Source organism: Melospiza georgiana, chromosome 10 (genome assembly GCF_028018845.1).
Source record: "Melospiza georgiana isolate bMelGeo1 chromosome 10, bMelGeo1.pri, whole genome shotgun sequence".
Taxonomy (NCBI): Eukaryota; Metazoa; Chordata; class Aves; order Passeriformes; family Passerellidae; genus Melospiza; species Melospiza georgiana.
Window position 1 is genome coordinate 4,221,176 of NC_080439.1, and position 9,625 is coordinate 4,230,800.

Genomic DNA, 9,625 nt, shown 5'->3' on the forward strand with positions numbered 1-9,625 from the left:
TCGTGTGCTTGTTTTCACAGTGTTGGTCCCCAGCTGGGCTGCCACTGTACAAGCTGGCTCTGTCTCCATCACCAGCCCTCCCCAAAGCCATTTAAAGGCAGGCACGGAGCCGAGAGCGAGGGCTGGTCCCAGTGCTGCTCACGTGGGTCCAGCTCCAGCAATCTGGCCTGGTGCCTTGGCTGGTAATTTTGGGGCTTTTCTTATTTTTAATCTTTCCATTTTTACCTCTGCTTGAGCAGTTCAAGTGGAGCTGTGGTTAATTTAAACTACAGTAGTTTCTAAATTAAACCACTGATAACACTTCAGGTTTAAGACTGGCTTTCTCTGTGCATCAACTGAAAAAAAATGGGATATTTTCTGTGTGCGTCTTCACGGCAAAATGGAAATGGAGAGGTTGAACAGCACTTTTCTATGGTGCTTTCATCAAGGTTATACTGAGTGCTTTAGCACTGCTGTAAGATGGCTAAACATCATTATCTTCTTTTGACAAATAAGCAAAATAAATGAGGAAATGTTTATTTTTAAACAAAGACACAAGGCAAGGGTGCCATGCACCCAGAGGCAGCCCCCAGGAATTCCTAAACTTTGTATTCTAATCTATAGTGCAAGTATTAAAAGAGCATAAATGTGTAACCCAGTGATATAATTAGCATGTACATAGAGATCACCCTTTCTCCCTCTTCCCAGCCTTCAGGGGGATACAGTGTGATGGTTTAGCTGCTGTCCTTGCTGGGGAGAGACTGGACTGCCTGGATAATCAGGGAAAAGGCAGAGGGAAGGATGGGAGTGATGTCGAAGCTTCTTTCTGTCTTGCAGCTGGTGTTTCCCTTTTCCTAAGTAAATAGCAAATCAATATTTGAGCACTGATCTGTGCCCATGCTGGTGAGCAATGAGAAGGTTTTGGTAGCTGAGGGCTCATCTTCCTGCCTGCATGAGGTGGGGGATGAGGTGATGCATTCAGAGGTGAAATTGGAGCGTGCCACAGGGAGGGCCAGCAGATCCCTTGATATTGAGCTGTTCTAAACTTTGCCAGGATTAATTACATGCCACCTTCACAAGCAGCTGGTCCAGGTTCCCTTGGGATCCTCTGGAGCAGCAGGCCAGTGAGAAACAGCTCTGGGACTGAAAGGAGCAGTGTTTTCCTCCTTCCTAGGGGCTGGATGCACGTGGAACACCTACAGCCTGAATGGGATGGAAGCTGAAATGTTCCTTTTGGAGATGCTCATGCACATCCTTGCAGGCACATCCCTCCCCTGGTAAATCCACCTGTCCCAGTCCAATGTCTGGGATTTTGGTTTTCCATTTTCCACTTGTTTTCTGCTCTTTTTGCAGGGCTACCAATCATTCTCATGGTGCAGTGTAGGAATGGATGCAGGGCATGACAGACACAGGAGCCTGTGTGTGCCGAGATGAAATAATGCAATATGCATGAAGTGCTCTGTTTGGGTTTGCAACAAAGCTATTTAACTACCAGGGAAAAAAAATATAACTGCAGAGAAAGAGGTATAATCAATTTGCACATTTGCAAAAAGGTCTCGTTTGTTGCTGCTGTCTTGAGGTGGGAAGGTAAAAGCCTAAAAAACTGCAACAAGGCAGGGAAATGGCAAATCAGTAGATGGGTGAGCTGAGCAGGAGATGGGGAACCAGGAACATCTTGGAGCTGTTCTGACAGGCTCCCTCTGGGAGACTAGTATGAGTAAAATTTGTTGCTCCACCAGTAAAATGGAGAGATTCACTGCCTCAGAGTGTGTGGTGGTTAATCTGTCTGGGTTTTCTACAGAAGCAGATGAGAAACAATGCTAAAAATTATTAACAGTCCCCTAGACATGCCTTGTTGAAGTCAATATTGGTTTTGTACCTGCACGTGCTCATCTGCAGAAGGACCCTGGAGGCTCTGTGCACTTTCAAATGCTCATTTGTGGTGCTGTGTGATTTTGCATTCCAAGTGCAGATATTGATACCTCTTCTTTGAGCACAGCCTCCCCCTCCTTTCTGCAGTCACAAACTGCAGTGATGTCAAACAATGAAACTCCTAAAGGAAATTTGGGTTCACAGGTCTGGATGCTCAGGGTTTCAATGTACTGTTCACTGAGGTTCTGGCCTTTTAAACATCACGGGAGGGGTGCCCAGGAATGCAGATTTGCCTCACTCAGACTCGTAGATTCATAGCATGGTTTGGGTTGGACAGAATCCCAAAGATCACCTCATTCCAACCCAAGCTGCCATGTGCAGGGCCACCTTCCACTAGACCAGATTGCCCAGGGCTCCATCCAGCCTGGCCTTGCAGATATGCTGGCACATCCTTCTGCAACCCAGGTTTTTGGGAGTAGCAGTTCCAGACCCAGAGCTGTGACAAGAGGAGAAGCATGATCTGATTTTTCTGGAATGCAGTGAGTTGCCCATTTGCAATGCTGGCCATGGATTCCTCTGACAGTACAACTGCCAGCAGCATCAGTGGGGTGTTGGCAGCCTTGGGTTTGTGACTCTGAGCTTTTCCCTGGTTTTAGGTAGTAGGTTGTACTTCCAGTAATCACCACTTTGATGAGATAACACATTTTCTGTACCAAATCTCACAGTGAGAATGGGCAACAGCTGCCTTTATACCACTGAAATGCTAAACCTGGGCTACCAGACAGTTTCTTCTAGAATTATACTCCTTTTAAAACTGTCTTTGCTTTAACAACACACAAGAGGGAATCTCTGTAATTACTGGGCTGTGTTTTCTTTTTCTTTCCTCAGTGGATCCATACTTTTACATCGCAGAATGAAAGTCATTATGGTTTGCTGCAGGCCAGACAGGAGAGCTTTTTTCATTTGACATAATTCACAGAATGGGTTATTTATTAATGTGTGAGGCTCTCTAAACAAAATGGATTTTTACTCTTGCGAGAGTCTGGCTGATACATCATTATGACAACTTATTTCATTTCTGGGTAGCAGTTTGAACCCAGTGACGAAAACACAAATCTTTCAGTAAAGAACTGATTTAACACTAAGGCTTTGTCATCCAAACAAAGAAAAAAATTCCCCTGTATATCAAATACAGGATCTGAAAATCCTCTGATTTTAAACCTCTAGTTTTATTTTGAAGATTGCTGGTTTTATAAAGATTCCTTTATTCCCCACTAAGACACTGCTGGGCTTTTTTCCTCTCAGTGCTGACTCTCACTCACCAGCAGTCTTTTCACCTTTCTGCAATAATTCAGTAGGAGTCTGAACTGCCTTTTACACAGTAAGCACATCAAACTTACACCATTACTCGCTCTTGCCGAGTTTCAAATGCATTTATCTTTTGTTTGTGCACATGGTCTCATTAATTACTTATCGTGTTCCATCAGCAGTTACACAAATGTAATTGATTATGCCTCACTGCCCCACTTCCACTATTTTGGCTATCAGCTAATTAATGCAGGAGAGGATCTCAAACAACAGCTTTCCTCAGAAGAAGCTGGAAAAACACATTCTTCAATCCCAAGCCTTCTAAGGGTTCCAGAAGCAGCAGTAGTAGCATATGCAAATCAATGGGAGCTTTTTGCATATGCAAATAGGAGCCTTGAGCTGGGGGGAATTTGGCTGGCTGTAACCTGTGTCTCTAAATTCCTCAGCAGAAGCTTGAAGTAGGTTCAATGCACCTCCAAGGAAGTGAATAGCAGCTCCTGCTGATTTTATTACATTTTGCTGCTTATTCTTATTCACTAGGACAAAAAACCCTTCCCTTACATGAGTAATTCTGCTCCATTTCAGCACAACTGATTATATGAGTAATGTGATCACAAGGGGATCAAAGATGATGATTTAGAATGGAGTTCATGTGTTTAGTCATTTATCACCATCACCCAGGCAAAGGCACTGCAACACCTAAGTGATGTGTGAGTAATACCTGGTGCTGTAGCAGGAGGGCTTTATTCCCAGTGAGTTACAAACTTACTGCAGACTAACACTGAATCAGTCTCTGGGATGGCACTAGAGAAGCAGAATTAAACGAAGAATTATGTGTCCTTAAAAGTGATAACGGCATAAAAGTTAGAGTTTGATAATATTCCTGAGCCATGCACACGCACTGCCCGGAGATGTCCTTTTGTAGCAAGGGAATCAGTGTGAGCCAACATGATTAGCCTAAATTAAAGCAGCTAATTGCCTCCTTGCTCTTAGGCTCCCTTGGCAGCAAGACCCCAAACCCAACCTCTTTCCCTGAGACATTTGTCTCCCAACCACAGCCAGCAGAGTGTCCCCAAGGTGTGCTGCCCTGCCTGGCAAGCACAATTCCCCTGCTGTTCCTGCCCAGCAGTGTGAGAAGAGCTGCTGGAAGGTTGCTGCTGTTTGTGCCAGAGCTCCCAGCCAAAGGACATATTGCTTCTTTCTGTCTTAATTCCCTTGGAGCAGAGCTGGTGACCCTGGTTATTAATTGCACATCTCCCAGCCCCTGTTGCTTCCTAGCCAGTTGTTTAATGTGTGGAACACACCTGTTGGTGCCCAGGTGTGTTAGACAAGGCTCTGGAGATCCCAGATGCTTCCTGAGCACATTGTTCCAGAGCTGGAGTGGTGTGAGACCTGTGCCCAGGGCTTCCAGCTGGGAGGGAAGGACAGCCAGGAGAGGCAGATGTTCCTTCACTGCCAGACCAGAGTGCCCAAATCCCACCTGGAGCCGCCCTGGCATTGCTGAGCACCGCAGCTCAACAGGTCCATCACTGAGACCTGGTTCAGTAATGCTTAGGCACACTTTTAAAGCTAAGTTTTAATTCTGCTGCTGCATGTGGAATGTTCCCAAGCGTGCAAGTGATGCACAAAGGGATGTTTCTATCCTCAGCTTTAAAAAATTTTGTTGAGGAAGACTCAGCACAGGCTCAGGGAGCTGAGGATGTGCAGGAGGAATGGCCCAAACCACTAACTGAGGTCATGGTCACCAATAAACCCAGTGGGTGCTAACAGGGGCTGCCCTGAGCCCATGTGTTGTTTTATAGATTTTTACTGAAGTTTTGACACAGATACACCCACAGACAGTTGTAGCATGGCAACAGAAACCCATTTCCCTGCAGGCAGCAAGCCACTTTGATCCTGTCCTGAGAATTAGGATGTGGTGCTGGAAACACACGTGCTGCAAAAGCTCTTCTTCTGTTCACCTGCCAGGTGGATTTAATTTATGGTGTCATGGCTTTCAATGAATTATGGATACAGTGACTGTGCAGAGGAACAGAAACAATGGAGTCATGTGCTCTGTGGCTCCACCTCACTGGCTTTGTTTCATAAGTGCCTGGGCTTTGGTCTGACAGTTTTATTGTGGGAAAAAATAGTTTTCTCTCAGAGATGTTCCAGCCTGGTGATGGGCAGTGCTGGGAGCATAATGCTGGCCAGAGCACCCAGTCCCCTGAAGATGCCTGCAGAGTCTGGAACCAATGCTGCCATTCAACGAGCCAAGGAAACTCAGGAGAATTTTTCTCAATATACAAGAGGAAAATTGCAGTTTCCAGTTCTTTCAGTTTTGGCATTTTCCCGTTGACAACCACAGCTTAGCTATGTCTAATTCCTTGTAAGTGAAAAATGTCTTAGGACTCTCTGTGGATCTGGGTCTGCTCCCATTTACATGTGGGTGGTTTAATGAGTTCAGCAGACTCACCCTGGACTGAGGTGAGACTCTGGCCAGCTTTTCATATCCATAGAAATAGTTGAAAAATGCCTGCTGTATTTCTGGGCTCTGGATACTTTACATACCCAGATCTGCCTCTCACAGGCTGACAAGCTCATGGTTTTATATATTGGTTTTATATATTATAGAGGGCACAAATCTGGGAGTGATCTGGAGCTTTAAATTCTTTTTATTAATGTGGGAGTCACCCATGCTGCCCCCCTGCTTATGTTGTTTTTTGTGTGATATACAGATCCCACTGCTACCTACAGCTGAAGAAGTATTTGCTTTATTTTTGCGTTCTTGTTTTTAAAATGTCTTAATAATCGAAACAACAATATGTTGCTTAAACATTATGATGATTTTAATAGTTCAGGTGCTCTGAAACATAATTTTGATTATTTGGGGACTAAGAAATCAGTTACAGACTGCTCTGTTATTCTCTTCTTTTTTCTTGGCTTCATGAAGAGCCCAGGATTGTGTTTATGTTTGTGTACGTTCTTGCCATCCTATTTGCTTGAATGTTGCAGTGCTTCAGAGAAAAACCATTAATTTAGCTGTTAGGAGGCTTTCCCATTCTCATTGAATTTTCTAGAAAATCTCCTGTTGCCTTTAAGGGAACAGGGAAGAAATTTTATTACATGTGCGTGATTTCAGAACTGAGAAAACAGACTGTCTTCAGAAGGAAGTAGTGTCAAACCAGCCTACAAATATATCCTTTAAAATGATTTTGGCTGGAATCCTTCCTGATATGATCCCATCTGAGACTCTGAAGTTACACAAAGAATAAATTTTCATCATTTTTGTATAATCAAAAAAAAAAAAAATTAGAGAAGGATAAAACATGTCTTGACTTGAGAGTCATGAATAACTCCCTGAGGAGAATGTTTTATGTCTTAAAATGCTTCCCTTTCCTGCAACATGCACAAAGAAAGAGATTCTTTGGGGGGAGAGTTAATTAATGAAACCAGTTGGAAAATTGGAGGATTCAAAATAGAATTTGGTCACTTATTAGCTCTGCTCTTGGCATATGGTTAAAAATCTCACCCACTGAGGGGGTAGTGCTTATCTCAAGGGGCAGCTGGGGCACCTGGAATTAAAGTTGTGGCATCTCCGTGCCTTATTTGGGGAATTAAGGATCAAAGGTACCATAAAGTCCCCGGAGTTAATTCTGTCTGAGTCTCAGCCCATTGGTTTCCAGGCAATTGTGCTGCAGGGAGCCCAGTGCCTTGCTTTGGCTAAGCTGCATATTTTGGGAGGAGGACATCAAACCTTGACACGAACAGATGGAGAATCCAGCACGTTTTCTGATGGCTCCTACATCAGGTCATCAGCACTCCTCTGCTGAAAAATGTGATCCCTCCCTTAAATTGGAATGTTTTGGCTTTAGCATCTCAGCACCAGCTCACGTTGTGCCTCTCTTTGGCAGACAGAGGAATAACTCAGTGCCTGGTAATTTCCCTCTGTAGAGGCTCTTAGATTCAAGGATTCACATCACTTCCCTCCCTGCTTTTTAATGAAGTGAATTCTCAGGTGCTGTAATTCCTCCTCTGTAAGGGCCTTTCTCCAGTCCTTGACAGGTTTTGGTTTTTCTTTCCTTTTTTTTTTTCCCTTACTTCCAATTTCGTTGTCATTTTTGTTGATGTCTGCTGTGCTCTAGCAGTCTGTTTTCAAGGGCTGAGGTAAAATTTCCTTCCTACATCTCCACTTACTGAAGAGCAACTAAACAAGCCTTTTTTTCCTTTTTTCTTGTTCCCTGACTTGTCTTATCACAGCTCTTGCATCTGTGCTGTCTTCTCAGATATGTATGCACATTTGAGTTCATGTCAAGAGGACCCAAGATTCCTTGTTTACACTATTTACTACTCATCAGTAACTGTTTTGTTGGGAAATTTTACCACCTTTAATAGATTAAAATGGGAAATCAGACCTTGGACCTCTGCAAGACCCCCTAATTCTCTGTTCTCATGCACCAGACATTCCCCATGGAGCAGTACATTTTAAGAACAGATGCTGAGTTTAATCTAGGTAACTTTTCTCTCTAGCACTGTTTTTGGCTTGTTTGAGGGTTTTTGTTTATTTACAATATGTTTTTCAACTCTGTTAAGTCACATGCCTTAGCAATGTGTACCAATAAAACAAACACATGTAAATATCTTTAGCAAACAGACTTTCAGTCTCATGACAGTTTTTGGGCAGTTAAACAAATGCCTCGGCTTGCTGAAACCCATTTGCCTGCTACTCAGGGACACTGGGAGAATTAATCACTTAATACACTAGATTAAATCAGACATGGCTCTTTTGAGACAAAAATCTTCACTGGGGTCAGCCAGACAGGGCTTTCCCCTTCCTCTCCAGAGCCGGTGCTGCTCGCACAAACCCTGCTTTGGAGCACTCAGCCTGTGCCAGGAGGGCACCAAGCCGATCTGTACAAACTATTAAATAATAGGGCACAATACTGGGGTCGCAGAGCGGCTGCGAGAGCAGAGATGGGGATTTTGAGCAGCGCCGCCGGAGCGCACCTCGCTGCCCGGCAGCTCCAGAATACCCGTGCGGAATCAACAAACAGCGCCGAGCCGGGTGACGTAAAGAGGAAGCCAACTCCATTCCCGGCCCCGGAGTCGCGGGGAGTTTTGCAGGCGCAAAAAGGGGGGAGGAGGACGGAGCCGCAACCGGGGCCCGTCCGCGGGGTCGGGGCCGCCCCGTCGGGGCTTCAGCACCGCGGACAGCGCCCGCCCGGAGCCGCGGCCGCACGCGGGACCGGCCGAGCCCGAGCGGCCCCGGGGCGGCACCGGCACCGGCCCCGGGGGTGGCACCGGCCCCGCGGTGCCCCCTGCCCGTCCTCTCCCTCCTGCTCGCATTCTGTCCCCTCACAGCCCCCCTCCCGCAGCGTCCCGACCTCCCCGCGCCGCGTTCCGCGCCGTCACCTGTAGCAAGAGCTGTCGCTTCTCTCAGGCCACCCGGTGTCCCTCCTGTCACTCCGGTTTTTTTTCCCCGTTTCCAATCAATCCCGCGCCGCCAGCCCCGGCGCCCCCGCCTCCTCCTCCTCCCCGCGGCGGAGTGCCCGACACTCCGCCAACGCGGGGCCGGGGCGGGGGATGCTCAGCCGGGCTGGGCTCCCGCGGGGCCGGTGCTCCGTGGCCCGAAGGATCCGGAGCGCTCCCTTTGCCCAGCGGGGCACAGAACCGGCTCCGTCTGCGCGCGGGGGGGGCCGCGGCCGCGCTGCCCGGCGGGGCTCCGGACGGACAGACCTTCCCGGGGCTCCGGACGGACAGACCTTCCCGGTTCTCCGGACGGACCCTCCCCGGGCTCACCGCCCGTCTCCGCTCCCCGAGGAGCCCCCAGGCTCCCCCCGCTCCCGCTCCCCCCCGGCCCTCCCGCACTCACCGCGGGCGCGGAGGGACGCGGGCGGCGCTGCGGGGGCGGCGCTGCTGCTGCAGCCCCAGGGGCGGGGGGGCTGCGCCGGCACCGCCGACCCGAGCCCGGCTGCCGGCCGAGCACGCAGGGCGGAGGGAGGGGAGACGGGGATGGATGGAGGGAGGGAGGGAGGGAGGGAGGAGGGCGCTGCAGCTCCTCAATTATTCAGCGCTTCCCCTCCCCGCCTGCCGCATGTGACCGCCGGCAGTAGCCGCGGGCCGCGCCGGCCCCGGGAGAGCTCCGTGCCACCCCCATGGCCACCTCCCCTCCCTGCCGGTCCTCCCTGCCTGGCCAAGCGTCCTGAGGGCTGCGGGTGGCCTCCCCCAGACTGGCTGGCTGGTGAAAATTAACTCTTCTGGCTGCCTGCTGCAGCGCAGGGCTTTCCTCACCCCAGGACAGAGCACAGAGCGTGGGGAATCTCGTTTTTGTTTTCTCCTTGAGCTGCACTCTGAGATTTGGGTGTTAATGCTGTAATCCCGGAACAGGCAGAATCAGGACTAAAATAATGCCTCATGCGTTGCAGCGTGCTGTGCTGTCCAGCCCTCTGCACAGCCCAGCTGGGAGGAATTAGGTATCAGGTTCAGG

The 9,625-nt window shown here is 48.4% G+C and overlaps 1 protein-coding gene across 1 annotated transcript in view; it reads right to left on the reverse strand.

Moving 5' to 3' along the window:
- The window catches only part of SLC7A14 (solute carrier family 7 member 14), a 29,789-nt gene extending 20,973 nt beyond the window's left edge, over positions 1–8,816 (reverse strand). Inside the window, exon 1 of the mRNA XM_058030819.1 lies at positions 8,551–8,816. The gene's annotated coding sequence lies outside the window, so the exon portion shown is untranslated. The remainder of the gene's footprint in view (positions 1–8,550) is intronic.
- Between the last annotated feature and the right edge of the window lie 809 nt (positions 8,817–9,625).